This window comes from Astatotilapia calliptera, chromosome 23 (assembly GCF_900246225.1).
Source record: "Astatotilapia calliptera chromosome 23, fAstCal1.2, whole genome shotgun sequence".
NCBI classification, from domain to species: Eukaryota; Metazoa; Chordata; class Actinopteri; order Cichliformes; family Cichlidae; genus Astatotilapia; species Astatotilapia calliptera.
In genome coordinates this window covers 24,754,875-24,771,186 of record NC_039323.1, presented here as the reverse complement: position 1 = coordinate 24,771,186, position 16,312 = coordinate 24,754,875, and positions in this window count along the sequence as shown.

Genomic DNA, 16,312 nt, shown 5'->3' with positions numbered 1-16,312 from the left:
TACAACTGTACAACTGTTGTTATTTTGGTCAGCTGTGCTCCTCTTAATTTTTGCAACCTCATGTGCAGTGGTGGTGGAGAAGATTGCAAATACAAATGGATGTGGCTGTCTTATGACATTTTGTCGGCATGTGAAGCGACCAATGTGGCGAGCATAAATGGGCCGTAAAGGTGGCTGCTGCAATCTCTTATCGACCAAAGCAACCACAATAAGGTTTTCAGTGCAGACCCATACACCACTTTGCAACCAGTTTCACCAGGCATAGCAGGCAACATCCAGGAACCACTCCCAAACTGGTCAGGGAATACAACTTTCCTTAGCAACCTATGGTTACCAGATGCTAAGACCTGACTGGTCTATAATCCTTCATGACTGAGACTTCAGTCTCACAGCAGTTTGTGAATCAGTCCCAAATTCTAATCTACTGATTAGATCTACAGATCTGCTGTTTTTGAACTCAAAACAAATTTTTTTGTCTCCCTGAACACATTTTTTCATTTTTCTTTCCGCTCTTATATGTTCTGATTAGTATCCATGTATATGAAATCAATATTTTCCATTTTTAAAGGGTGAAAAAGTCCAGATTTGAGAGTTGGTGAGGTCAGTGGTGGAGTGAATCATTTCAGGGCTCACGCCTGAGACTGAAGTGTGACTCATGCATTTTAATTCATTATTTGTATTATTTGTAATACATTTAAATATTTAATAAAAACAAGAATAAAAGCAAGCTTGGATTTGTTCTCATGTGATATTAATTTTATATTAGTATTCCCTTTTTGCCCCCATATAATTGTTAAATCAATGGTAACCATTATTCATCTTTGGTAAACATCAGTAGGGTTGCATCCATAGATATTCCTGTTTTGAGTCATGTCTAGAAAATTATATTTTTAAAAAATCACCTTACTTCTTTTATGTGGTGGTTTCCAATTAATTTAGCCCAAAGCAGTAGAGCTGGCAATTTTTTTGGTCACCTTTCACAGTTGGGCAGCAAAAGACAGGTTAACCTATGATAAAATGCCTGTCCTTGAGCTCTCTGTGTGAATCAAATAAAAGACAGCCGTTGGAAAAGTACATGTCCTGTAGATCTAATCAAAATATGGGACATCTGGTCACCCTAGTGGGCACCCAGTTTAAAATCCAGAATCTAAAATCTGCTGTGTCGTGTTCTGTATGTAAACAGTTTAATTAAAAGAGCAGACATACGGACAATAAAAGAAATGTGTGGTTTTAGGTCATTCACAGACATGACGAAAGTGGTTAGTTGTGGGACTCAGTAAGTCAGTATGTGTAACAGTGGCCTCTTTTACTTCTTTGTTGTTCTTTGTGTTTTTTTTTTTTCCTCCATTTCTGTATTCATATTGTGTCAGTGTGTTTTGGTTATTTGGTTTCTCATGTATCTTCAATTCAGTTTTATTTACGCAGCACCAAATCATAACAACAGTTGGCTCAAGGCACTTTATATTGAAAGGCAAAGGGCCCTACAATCATATGACCCCCTATGAGCAAGCGCTGGGCTTAATCCTGCATATAAATCCAAGTTTTACCTTCAGTGGTCTTTAGCTAGAATCCATTCAGAGTACACAGTATTTATAGCAATCAACAGTTTCAATGTTATGATCATAAAGGGTTTGAATATTTATAGTGGGCTGAAAGAGTTTGAACTAAATACATTTTTGGCAGATTTCTGATATATATTAAAAGCAGACTTTAGTCTGCTTGAGTGAATATCGGACAGAATCATCTGCATTTAAAAAAATGTGCAACGATTTTGGGTGGCAATGGTAATTTTTGTATGTGGTGAATTTAAGAGGACTAAGAATGGATCCCTGAGGAACACCTTAAATAATGTCAAGGAGACTTAACCTCAAATCTTTAGAAATGCCTGAGTTCTGCCAGAAATATAGTCATGAAGCCATTTTGCCTTTTTACTGTCACAAAGCCATCTACTACATTATAATAGGGCTATGAAAAGTGAAGCTCAGTATTAATGATTTTCTCATGGGAAAACGTGCAATAGTCAACACAAAGGAAACTGTTTATTTGTGTACATGGAGACAAATTGTCTTGTTATTTCACCAACAGTTTCTCATACAGAAAAAACAACATTAGAAGCCCTGTAGGGAGCTAACAGCCTTGGAGTTGATTGTTTTTATGTCTTTTTTTTTGTTATTACTTTTTCTCTATTTGAGGTTTATGCATTGAAACCTCTTGGTTTGGGTTACAAAGTAGTGTCAGTGTCAGATAACTTTGCACATTGTATACTTTTTTCACATTGCTGCTGAAGGTTTCTTATCTATAGGCCAAAACAGTTTGCACAAACAACCTTGGGGATCGTTTTCTGGGGAAAGAGGATCTCAAAACAAGCACTTTGGCATGACTATTGTATTTTTCACTTAAAAATTTTCCAGGTTTTTGCCAAATTAATGTGCATTTCTATCATAGTCTACATATAAAAGATGGTCCTAGGCACCATCATTTCACTTACAGCTTTTGAACATTTTTAAGCATCAACATTTTCTCTGCAGCCATGCTGGGGTTGTTTTTTTTGTTTTTTTTTAGCCATATCTAGATAAGATTATGGATCACTAACATAGCAAAGTGCATTCATATTCACCAGAACTCAATCACAGACTTATTGGAAGCGCTGCTAGCCTTATTTAAACACATAGTAAGTCTTATTGACTCTGATAATTGCATTAAAAATGCTCCAAAGGGCCCACAGAAATATTGAGAGGTCCAGTTTAGTGAACTGAATTAACAGTTGTGGGTTTTTTGTTCTGCAGGATGCCATTTTATTTCGCATATGTCTGACTTTACTAATCCCTGTGGTGTCAGGGAGAAATGCAAAAAAAGACCAAATGGAACATAGTGATTGAAAGTAAAAAACTGATTTGAATATTGGAGTATTTTTGGAAGAGAGATCTAAAATGGAGCCCCTGTCAGGACGAGACAAGTCCAGTCTTTCATTCTCAAACGCAAAAGAAATACTATTTGTGGTGTCCTTTTAAGCACTCTGCCGTGACACATTTTCAGAGTGTTTCTTCTTCTCTGAGGTGATTTCAACTTAAAGTAGCAGTAGATGCGAAGTGAAAGCAGCAGATTTCCATGCTGGCACATTTGCAGGCAGCTCGGCCCCTATAGCTGTTTGTGCAGTCCACACTCTGCAGCAAAGTTTCACACACATAAACACACTGCAGGAACACTGCAGTCTCTATCTGTATGTCACATAACCTCCGCCTACGCTCACTACACCCACACACATCCTTGCCCAAAACGCCCACACGAGTGTAATGTGTGCAAAGACACACATACACACTCACACACACATCGCCCCTATACACACTCCCCGCCCACACAGGCACACACGTGTTCAGTCAGACATAAGCCGCTCATACCATCCCACACTTTCTCAACAGACACAAAGTAAGACTCTGCTAACAGGGAGGCTGTGCAAACACACACACAGACACACACACATATTCCCTCCGTACACACAAGCTGTGGCCTCGTACTGCATCGTAAACTCAAAGAATATGTCCTGCTTTTGCTGAAAGACAACCTGCACAGCTGCTTCAGCAACTTTCTGGTAGGATTTAACAAAAAAACCCCCAAAAAACAATTGCACAATGTGAAGTCACATCCACGCCCGTCTAAAATGTGCCTGCCACCCAGGGAAAAAACACCAACACAACTCTGAGTGTAGACGACAATAAGAGGCACCAAACTCCAGACAAGAGAGGCATTTGTTTAGTTTTTTTCTCTCTCTCTTTATTAAATTCTTTAACTCCTGTTTTTGGCATCACAGTCATCCTGTAACCCATATTCGCTCCAAATGAAAAGGGACACTCCATGACAAGCACTACCACCGCCTGGAGACTGAATCACGCCGCTCCGTTGTTCCTCCTCTTTTCTTTCTTTCCTTTCCTCCTAAAGAGGAACTTGGATGAAAAGAGCTGCTTTTTTAGAGCGCAAAGTGTCGAGGATGTGGGTTGATGGGAAAGGGAGGAGAGGGGAAGGGAAGAGACAGAGGGGAGGGAGAAGGGGAGCAGAGCAGCGTGGGCGCTCTGACAGGGCGAGGGGCTGACAGGCCCAGGCGTGGGCGTGTCATTGAAATGTGTTTCTACTCCAGGGGGGAGAAGAAGAAGAAGAAGGAGAAGAAGACGAAGGGAAAAGAAAGTTGCAGGGAATAAGAAAAAGGAGAAGAAGAAAATGAGGGAGAGAGAGAAAAGATGGTGGAGAAATTAAACGAACAGGCGTCTCGTGAAAAGTGAAATATGTAGAGGCTCCCTGCCAAATGAGACACATCCACTGTTCGGAGGCTTGGAAGGGGAGGGGAGGACGCAAAAAAAAAGAAGTGACGCCTACTCTGCGGAGATGATTGACAGAGCGACATGAAAGCAGATTGCTGCTGTCATGTGGAAACCTTCTAACTCTTGCTCTCGGGGGTTTTTAATGTTTTTAGGACTGAATTGGAGGACGAGTCGAGTTCTTTAGTTTGTGGAAACATATCAAAACCTAATCGCATCAACTGAAAAAAAAGGGTGATGAACCTGGGATGCAAGGATTAATGCCAAAAGCAGTAGCTCTTCAAGTCAAAACATTACAGTTAATAAGATGTGGGCATATACAGTCTACTCTTAGTGCTCGCTGTGACTTGGGTGTTTAGTCCTATAAAAGAAATACTTTTACTAGTTCTTCTATATGTTATTGTTCTCTAGGGAGCTATACATTTTGACTTGTGCTAAAAATGTAGTTCCAATGTATGGGCTGGGTAAGCTGGTGGGTATGTGCTGCTTACAGTACCCGTGAGACAGAAATAAATCAGGCTGTCCCGTCAGAGTAGCAGAATAATAATAATGTCATGTACTGGCACATTTATTTATTTCCATTGTCCTCATTGAGGCTAGTGCTAGCACAAGCAACATAGCCAGGTTTTCATTGCATTAGCTGGCTTGACGAAACATGAAACCCCAGTCAGAGATAAAAAGTATCAGGACGATGGTCATCAACTTTCATTATTAGCTTCGAGCTGTTAATCCTCTGGATTCTACAGACTTGCTGACGTGTCCAAATCACATTAGCGATTTAAGATAAAGTAGCAGCTAAATGCTGCCTCGCCGAGCCCCTTTAAACTTGTGTCAAAAATTAGACTTCACACTAAATACCAGTTTTTGATCGTAACAGTGCTGTATTGTGGATTTTATTGACAGTTTAATGTATACAACACAAAAATAGATTGAAACCAACAAAGTAACCATGCTTAAGTCGTCTATGTTGTAGAAACATCTTACTGTAAGTATCACAGGAGCATTTTAGATATTTTATGCTGTGATAATGATACTGTTAAACTATGTCAAATAACACATACAAAACGCAAAAATGTTCTAAATCACATATAATTTAGATCATCTCGATAGACGTTTGGGATTTGGGTATTTGTTTTAGTTTGATATTGCAAAGCACTGTTTGCAGGCAGTGGTTGGTGCTGCTCTCCCAATGTGTAGAGTAGGATTAGGGTTAGCACATATGATGACGTAGACATCAGAGGGTTACATAAAAGGGGGTCTTAGACACACTATTTGAGGCTTCGGCCACACAAAGCTGAGACGGTAATGAGAAGACTGCCTGTAAGAAAATCTTGATTGTGAATTTATCATCATGTTTAATACACCAAGTTCCAGACTTACTAAACGGGCCAAAATAGCACGTGAGTGCAATTCCCAAACAGCACTCATGGGTTTGGTTAGTTTTACAGGTGATTTACAGAACCTCAACCCCAACTGGTCGCGGCAGATGGCTATCTCTACCTAAGCCTAGATCGGCAAGGGAGTTTATCCTTCCCACTGTCGCCAAAGAGCTTGCCCATAGGGATCGTCTGATTATTGGGGCTTCTGTGTATTATTGTAGTGTCTTTATCTTATAATATTAAGTGTCTTTTTGGTGACCGTTGTTGTGTTTTGGTGCAATATAAATAAAATTGAATTGACTTCAGAAGACAGAAAAGCGGTATTTAATAATAATGGATTGCATTTATATAGCGCTTTTCGAGACCCTCAAAGCGCTTTACAATTCAGTCGCTCTCACATTCACACACTGGTGGAGGCAGCTACAGTTGTAGCCACAGCTGCCCTGACTGAAGCGAAGCTGCCATATCACGCCATCGGCCCCTCTGGCCATCACCACTAGGCGGTAGGTGAAGTGTCTTGTCCAAGGACACAACGACCGCGACTGTCAGGTCCAGGGCTCGAACCGGCAACCTTCCGATTACAAGACGAACTGCCAACTCTTAAACCACAATCGCACGATTTATTTAAGCACAAAAAATAAGTCGTGTTTTTTGGGTGTAATTAGTATTAAATGTTAGTAAATTATTTTGTGAGGTTAATTTAAACATACTCCTCCCAAAAGAACTCCCAGCACGACATATGGAACAGGGTCAGTCACAAACATCTCAAGTTCGCACCGCTTACATCTTCTCATTGCACTGTTTTTGTAAATGTAAACAGCACTTTTTTTTTACACCATAACCCAGTTTGTACTTCAAGTGACAAAAAAATATTTTAACTTAAGTAAACAGATTTATTTATCAGTTTTGCTGTTCTATCTTAAGTTTTAAATTTTGGAGTAAATTTAAAAAAGGAAAAAAAAGAAACAACAGCCAGCTGTCAGCTTAACATCTACAAATTGTTTTTACTTTTAAACTTTTACTTAAATTGAATTTACCCTCATTTAGCCTTGAACACTTTGTACTTCTTAGTGAACATTTTGACCATTAATAAACAAAAAAGGATCAGGACTTAAACATGAATTCATGTTAAAATAAGGTTAAATACCTTAAATGTAGAGATTTCTCTTAAAGCCCATGACTGGGCATTCAGATATACAGGGAGTGCAGAATTATTAGGCAAGTTGTATTTTTGAGGAATAATTTTATTATTGAACAACAACCATGTTCTCAATGAACCCAAAAAACTCATTAATATCAAAGCTGAATGTTTTTGGAAGTAGTTTTTAGTTTGTTTTTAGTTTTAGCTATTTTAGGGGGATATCTGTGTGTGCAGGTGACTATTACTGTGCATAATTATTAGGCAACTTAACAAAAAACAAATATATACCCATTTCAATTATTTATTTTTACCAGTGAAACCAATATAACATCTCCACATTCACAAATATACATTTCTGACATTCAAAAACAAAACAAAAACAAATCAGCGACCAATATAGCCACCTTTCTTTGCAAGGACACTCAAAAGCCTGCCATCCATGGATTCTGTCAGTGTTTTGATCTGTTCACCATCAACATTGCGTGCAGCAGCAACCACAGCCTCCCAGACACTGTTCAGAGAGGTGTACTGTTTTCCCTCCTTGTAAATCTCACATTGGATGATGGACCACAGGTTCTCAATGGGGTTCAGATCAGGTGAACAAGGAGGCCATGTCATTAGTTTTTCTTCTTTTATACCCTTTCTTGCCAGCCACGCTGTGGAGTACTTGGACGCGTGTGATGGAGCATTGTCCTGCATGAAAATCATGTTTTTCTTGAAGGATGCAGACTTCTTCCTGTACGACTGCTTGAAGAAGGTGTCTTCCAGAAACTGGCAGTAGGACTGGGAGTTGAGCTTGACTCCATCCTCAACCCGAAAAGGCCCCACAAGCTCATCTTTGATGATACCAGCCCAAACCAGTACTCCACCTCCACCTTGCTGGCGTCTGAGTCGGACTGGAGCTCTCTGCCCTTTACCAATCCAGCCACGGGCCCATCCATCTGGCCCATCAAGACTCACTCTCATTTCATCAGTCCATAAAACCTTAGAAAAACCAGTCTTGAGATATTTCTTGGCCCAGTCTTGACGTTTCAGCTTGTGTGTCTTGTTCAGTGGTGGTCGTCTTTCAGCCTTTCTTACCTTGGCCATGTCTCTGAGTATTGCACACCTTGTGCTTTTGGGCACTCCAGTGATGTTGCATCTCACTATTTTTGACTTTTCTGAGCCTGTCAAGTCCTTCTTTTGACCCATTTTGCCAAAGGAAAGGACGTTGCCTAATAATTATGCACACCTGATATAGGGTGTTGATGTCATTAGACCACACCCCTTCTCATTACAGAGATGCACATCACCTAATATGCTTAATTGGTAGTAGGCTTTCGAGCCTATACAGCTTGGAGTAAGACAACATGCATGAAGAGGATGATGTGGACAAAATACTCATTTGCCTAATAATTCTGCACTCCCTGTAGGTCAACACCTGGTGCCGTGTCATAACATGAAATAAGTTGACACAGTCAGAGAAAAAAAAAAAAAGCTTTTGTCTTTCATTGTGCAGTGACTGCAAGTTCAACACCCAAAGTTTGGCGTGTTGCGTGTGTTTGATTAGCTAACGCAGTTCTTTCATTGCATTGCGCCATTGATTGAGTCAGAGCTGACATTGGTCTGAACATGACCTTTGATTTGCAGCTCATTAAGTTAAAAAAATTATGAAACAGGATGGTTTGTGCTTTATATCATGATCTGAACAACCTCTGATATCACTTTTTCAGTTCAGCAGTGACTATATGGAAACTATTGGACTGTTTTCTGCTGCAGGATCTATCAAACCTTTGTTAGACACTAAAAACTAGATTTAAATGCTAAAAACTACTCAGTTATATTACTAATCCTAATAATTATATTAGTAACCCTAGTAATCATTACTAACCCTTTGTACATGTTAGATACTAAAAATAACTCAGATTTAATCATTAAAACAATTTGGTTAAGGCACAAAAAACCACTTGGTTAGATTTATTCACCATTAACTACTGTGTTAGGTTTAATTAGTAAAAGTTACTTGGTTATATTTAGGAATAAAATACAACTTGGTTTGGTTTAGGTAATCAAAATTGTTTGGTTACATTTAGGCATTACTGGTTACTTGGTTAGGTTTAATGACCAAAAACTTCTCTGTTAGGTATAAGTACTAGAAGCTAATCGGTTATGTTTGCTGCTACAACTACACATGTTTCTTTTCCAAATATTTATTTATAAGTGACTTATGTATGTATGTATGTATATATATGTATATATTGTACTATTCTTAGTTAGCGTATTGTCTGTCTTGTCTTAATGTTGGTTTAAAATGGAGCACTGTAACAAAAAATAATTTCCCCCAGGGATCAATAAAGTATTCTGATTCTGATTCTGATTCTGATGTTTAGTTAGTAGTTTTAGACATGAAAAACTACTTGGTTAGGTTCATTCACCAATAAACAAGCTACTTGGTGATGTTTAGTCACTAAAAACTACTTAAAACTAACACAGTTAAACTAACACAGTAGTTTCTGGTGAAATAAACCTAATAAAGTAATTATTAGTAACTAAACCTCACTGAAAGTACTAAAGGCTACTTTGTTAGATTTGGGCATAAACAAAACTACTTGGTTAGGTTTAGGTAATAAAAATAACTTGGTTTGGTTGAGGTAACAGTTTACGTAATAACAACTGCCTAGTTAGGTTTGGTAGTCTTGGGTAAAACATGCTCCTTCGCCACAGTTGCCCAACACGTTGAATAATGAGTAGTTGGGAGTCATGGTCCAGCTCCCTCATACCCTCCCAGAAGCACGACCTTCTTCTCTGTGTAAATTACCTACAGCGGCAGCTCCAGTGTTCACAGTTTCCACAAACATGTCAAAAAACTGTTTTATACTCTTCTGTGTGTGTACAGTAGCTGCAGTATCAACCTACACCCAACCATCTTTACAAATGATTCCTCCCTGCCAAAAACTGTGGAGAATGATATAAGATTGTTTTTCCAATTATTCCCAGACAGAAGCAGGCTGTGGCCTTTTATTTACTAGACAGACATGAGAGTGGAATCGATCTTCTCATCCAACTCTGAGCCAGAAAGTGAACCGGAGGATCTTCCAAAATGTCATGCTATTTTTAAGCATGCTTTTGAGTCAGTTTGGGGGGTAAAGCGGTACGGTTTTCATGCAATAAACCCTCATTAAGTGCTGAATAAGGGCAGCTGTGTAAAATGTGGTAAACTGGGAAACTGGGACTTGTGGGAACAGGCAGCCTGGGTGTCAACCTACCTCACAGTGTGGGTGGACATCCTATTTCCTGCCAGTGTTTTAATTTGCTCTTGTTTGGTGCTGGTTGTTAGATATCAAGCGCAATATGTGTGTGTAGGTGAGAGGAGGGAGAGACTGGGGGAGTGAAGTGGGTGAGGAGAGAGGTCATATCACAGAGATATGGAGCTGATATTCTCCTCTTCGCTCATTTCAGAGCTTGATTTGATCCCCGTCTGCTCGGAAGCTGATCCATGGGAACACCGTTAGAAGGTCATATCTGCATAATTACACACACACACACACACACACACACACACACACACACACACACACACACACACACACACACACACACACACACACACAGTGAGCAGCCAGACGTGGATCTAGAGGCTGAAGGTGGGCGGACTGGAATCCTACCTGCCTACCTGCTCCATGTGTGCGTTTGGAAAATACATCACGAGCATCAAAGTTCATCCTCGACCTTAGATGCACGCTGTGTGACAAAACAGTCCAACTCAGGCTGCTTTTATTTGCGTTTGCCTGAGCTTTAAGACACATGACATGGCCTTCTTCAACCGATAAACGCACGCAAGCTGTCTCCTGTACAAAGTTTGTTTCCATACAACAAACAAACGTGTCAGAGGCAGATTACAACAGAAACATTCAATTTTTCTTCTAACAGAGTCAATCAATACCTGCGTACAGATATCCTGTCAGACTTGCTAACTAATGTTACATTTTGTTATCAACACAGTATTCCTTCAGGATTTTATATTCCAGCTTAATCTGCAGTTTAGCTTTGATATTTGTTTTATTTTCCTTCTGAAATTAATTAGAAGGATCTGAGAAGCAAGCAGTTGCACCCACCTCCCCTTTCACTAGCTCTTTCACTCCCCCACTCTGCAAATACTAGTTTTCTCATCATTTGGGCTTTTTCAAAGCACATGAAAGGAGTTGCAGCTCTGAGTGTAAATTGTACTTCTTTGTATTTTGTTTTATTCTATTCTGCTGCATTCAGGGTGCAATGGCGGTGGTGGTGGGAGGGCAAGGGGGCGTTGACAGAAGCTGCTCTAGTTCTTGTCCCTTGGGTGTTTCACTGGTGGCGGCTGGCCTAATTCCCCAAAATAGCTCATTGATGGGGAATCAGGAACAGTCAAAGAGATCGCGTGGAGATTTGATCCGAGCTGCTGGCGGTCCTGATGAGCGTCGAGGTCGTCGCTCTGCAATCTACCGGGAGAGCGCCATTTATGCGCTTCCTCTTACATGCAAATACACAAAGCTTCACCTAGTGTGTGAGAGCGCTATCTGCAGTTTTTTATGGAGTCGATCCTTCAAAAAGCTGCAGGAGACGCGCTTTAACTCGTTGCCTCAGTGTCAGTAATGCTTGTCATTTACGGTTGTCGGGCACTGTGACACGATGACCCCATGACCCACTTGTTGGTTGCAAAGATGATGCTTCAGGAAGTGAAACTTCTATTGATGTTTGCACAAGAGTGTGAGATGAAAATCAGTAATAAGCAGTGGCTTTTACAGAAAAGCAAACTCAGCCAATGAACCAGCTAGCATCCACTTCACCGGAACATCCACCCTGGACTTGTGGCAAAACGTGAAAAGAACGTGTAAAGGACTCCTCGTCTAAACTGACTGATACTGGCCCCAATGTTTCTGCCCGGTCTATGAAGTTGTCTTGTTTTTTTAATTTTGTCCACACACTAATGTGAGGAGATGCTACACCCTGTTGACCAACAGAATGGAGCTTTGCAAAAAGTGTCTAAAGTTTTTGTTTTTTAGGGGTTTTTTTAACCCAGACATTTATTTTTTCTAAACCTAATGATGCAGGAAGGTAACAGCTGATACTTAGAAGTTGGACAAAGTAAATAGGAGGTTTTTATTTTAAAGATCTGGCACCTTTAACCTATCTGATAAACTTTTGCAACTGACTACAGGCTTTTGTTTTAGTTTTTAGTTGTTTTTTTTTGTTTTGTTTTGTTTTTCTGTGAGATGGAAAAAAATAATCCTTTTGAATTCCTATAACTATCCCAGGGTTTTTATTTCGAAAACCAGACACCACTGTGGTCGAATAACTTTATGTGTCTAAATAAGAGATTTTATGTTGAAAAGCTGCCAGAGACCAGGTGCTTCTGTGCTGCTGTCTGTTGTCCAGCAGTATGTGTCTGTGAGAAAGACTGACCAATCTGTCTTATAGAAGTCTATGGGAAAACAGTCCTCACTGGCTAAGTGACCTTAGTAAACTTTCCTGATGCATTTATGGGCTTAATCACTGATTTTAAAACTTTAAGACTTAATGAATAAAATGTGAAGTTAATGTTACAAATTATGGACCCAAATTATATAGTCTCTGACTATAACAGTGAAAACTGAGCCAGGGGCTCTGCTGCTGCTCTCCACTCAGCTTGCCAAGCTTCACCCTTCATTAAGAAAAAAACGGCACGTCAATAAAAATGACAATGACAGACAGGTAGTAAATGTAAAGGCAACAGCCACAGTGACCTCTGGTCACTAAGGGAAAATGTGTATTCCTTGACTAGTTAGTGAGTGGTTGTTGGGTCGCAAATAGGGTTAAGCACTAAAAACCTCCTTGTAGTTGTTTTGGTCACTAGCAGATTGCCATAGTTGTCTATAAGAAGCATGGAAGACCCCAACTTGTCTGCAAACACTTGCTAACTACTTGCTGAATGGTGGTGAAACTTGAAAAACTGTGATGAAAACCACAAAAGGAAAACATTCTCCTTCAAAGTTAAAGTTGTACATTACCATTGACACTAGTGTATTTCAAAAGGAACAACTTTAACTTGAAGATGAATGTTTTGCATTTCTGATTATGTTGCACTTTTTTCAACTATCACTACCATTTGGCAAATAGTTGGTAAGTGTTTGCAGACAAGTCGATATCTTCAATGCAAACTATTCACAGATGCAGGAACCTGCTAATGACCCAAGCAACTGCAAGGAGGTTTTCTAATTGCAGCACGTTAGAACTCTTTGCAACCATTTCATCCAGCTACTGCTAGCAACCTCCAGCATCCACTTGCCAACCAGCTGGGAATTATACCTTTTTACCTACTCTTAGTTTCCAGGCTCACTGACTGGTCTCCAGGCATGTACGACGAGGACTTTGACAACGTATGACGGCAACCGCTCAAAACCAATCAGGGAATACAGATTTGTTCCTAGTTAGCTTGTGGTTGCCAGGTGGTCACCAACCGGTCTCTAGGCCTGTGTGATTGGGATCTTACCAAGCTTGCTGGTGTTAGTTAATAGTTTGTCACTCCTCTGTGGTCAATTCTGCCCCCCCTAAAAAAAAGTAAAAAAGTCAGCTTTAAGGCTTCAAAATGTCTGAAATGAATACATGTGACACCACAATGTCTACATCCAACTTTTCTCATTCTAACTAATGCATGATTTTAGATTTAATTATTCAAGCTGATAGTAGTAACAGTATTAGAGAATATAGTTTCAGTTGCAGGAATAGTAGTAATGGTACTGTGTAATAAGTACTATGCATATTGGTAATAGAGTCTGTTATGATGGTAGTACTTTACAAATAAAAAGTTTGTATTTATGGTTTTGTAATGCAATAGTAGGCGTTAAAGTAAAATAAGCATTGGAATGAGTACTACTTGTAGAAGTATGTGTTGTTTAGTACTAGCAAACTTGTAGCATCGACAACAAAAGAAGCATTGGTATCTGTTTCTGTCAGACCTAGTTGGGGTATTTGTGTTAGTAGTAGCAATATTAAAGCACTGGGTTAAGTACAAGCAATAGCAAAAGTACCAGTAGTTGTCATAGTAATTGTATTAATAGTAGTATTACTGTCACTGACACCACAGCTGCAGCAGCTTTACCCCCTCCAGTAAAAATTACCTACAGTAATGGTTGTGTTGTCAGTAATTGTTGTACAATAATAATAAAAAATTTCAGAATAATAATGCTGTGTGTGAAAGTCACTTTTGGGAAACACTTGAAATGCTAAGTCAGGTTCACATAGTCATACACACACACACACACACACACACACATTTCAGAGGGCTTCCTGCTACCCACTTCCCTGTGTTGGAAACCATTTGCATGCCCTGTGACACCGTAGCCAAATGAAAAATTGTGAAATCTCGATTGAACATTTGCATACGGGCGTGTTTCACTGACGCACTTGCGTGGTGCACAACTTTACAGACTCGCACGTGACCAAATCTGCCTGTTTAGATATCACTCAGCGATAACGACAGCATGCTGCTGCCACAGTCATAATGTGACGCCTTTGAAAGTCAAAATCAAAGCTTGTCCGGGTTCAACTCACTGTTATTTTTATCAGATGATGGGAATGTTGTTTTTTTTTTTGTTTGTTTACTTATGCAAGGGTCTTCCTGTCACAGTCACCCCGAAGTAGGAACCGTAAGAACCACGGCTGGAATATTTCCACCAACTTTTTTCGAGGAGGAAGAAAATTTCCATTTGACACATTAGAAAAGTGGAGTTTATTCGTTCCAGAAACAAGCCGTGAGTTTTTTTTAAAGATCAGATGAAACGAGATACTGTTTTATCCCAAATGTTGTGAAATTCCAATGTATAAGCAGTCAAAACATTAAACACGACCTATAACAGAGGTAGGATATCATCGATAGTATAACAAAAATGGTGCTTGGTAAGTTAAAATATAAATAAAATACAAATAAAGTAAAAATAAAATGCTATGAAAAAAAGCTCAATACAGTACATTAAAGTAGCTTTACAATGTAAAATATATCAAATGCAACAAGTTTGTTTTATATTTTCCCCCAAATGCTAACTTATGTAAATTTATAAATACTGCTTCCACCTGATTCCAATACAAACTATAAACTGACAGGCATGCTGTAACAAAAATATATTCATATGAGCACATTATACACTTTATTCTGGACTACATGTTCATTTGGACACAGTGTATATACTACAGTAGGCTACAATACATTATGACAGTAAAAGTAATACTTAAGAAGTGAAGATGCACTTCTCTAACATCTATTTATAGAAAAACATTAACTTTTACATTTTTTATGCCTCATTTAGAGCAGTTTACATGCTTGCACTGCAGCCTTGAGTTCTTCTAGACAGCTGTCCAGCAGACGCGCCGATGTCTAAAGCACTTTGACAGGATGTTAAACAGTCTTTAACCTGCCAACTGCTGAGGAATGCTGTGGAAAATACCCAGCCAGGACTTTCCCCAAATTGCCCAAACTCATGTGTGAAAACAGGTTAAGATGACATACTGGTATTTTTTCAGTATACTCTACATGCACGTTTGCAAATGTAGAATATAGACAATGTTTACAATGTTCAAATGATATATATTTAAGTATAAAATAAATGTAATAAACATACTGTAAACATTGTAAATGTATATGCAGAAACAATGTAAAAGTCAGTGAAAGTGTCGCCTGCATAGACAATATGTAATAACTAAATGCACAGCTATAAAACATATGTACATTTTTCTGGGTAAATGTCTACACTGGACACATTGTACATATAAAACATAGATAATGCAAATGTAAATGTACACACTGCATGAAGAAAATGCATATATGAAGGCATTTTATGTAGCTAAATATAAAAAAACGACATAAAATATAGACATTTATAGGGATTTAAAAATGTTTAGTTATGCACAATTTGAAAGAAAACTCACTGTGTGATGTGTTGCCAATCGTGTGTGTGTATGTAGAAATACATGTATGGAGGAAATGTACTGTTTATACAGAAAATAATATAAAGTATTTTATAGATATTACAAGGTTACGCTGATATGCTCACCAGTTTTACAGGTGTCCATCATTAAGAGAGGTATATAAAGTGCATTTTATAGAAACATTTTAAGTTATATATAATATAAAGACATGCATTTGTTTTGTTTTGGGTTGGGGCTTTTTTAAGAGAAGCATCAGAAGACCACACTGGGTGCTACTCCTTGCAGGTAAGAACTGGAAAGAGGGGCTGCAGTTAACACAACCTCACCAGAATTGAACAGGTGTATGTAATGATGTGGACAGTGAGTCTAAACACAGCTAGTGTCTAAAGCAGCTCAAGCCATTACAGGTGTATAAGCATAAATGCAGATGCATATTGAACGGTTTATATATTGAGAGGGACACATTTACACATAAAACAATGACTATATATAGAGATGCAGTACTGATGCCCACATTCACAGGCATGCACACTCTTAATGTGAAAAACAAAACAACATTAAAACAT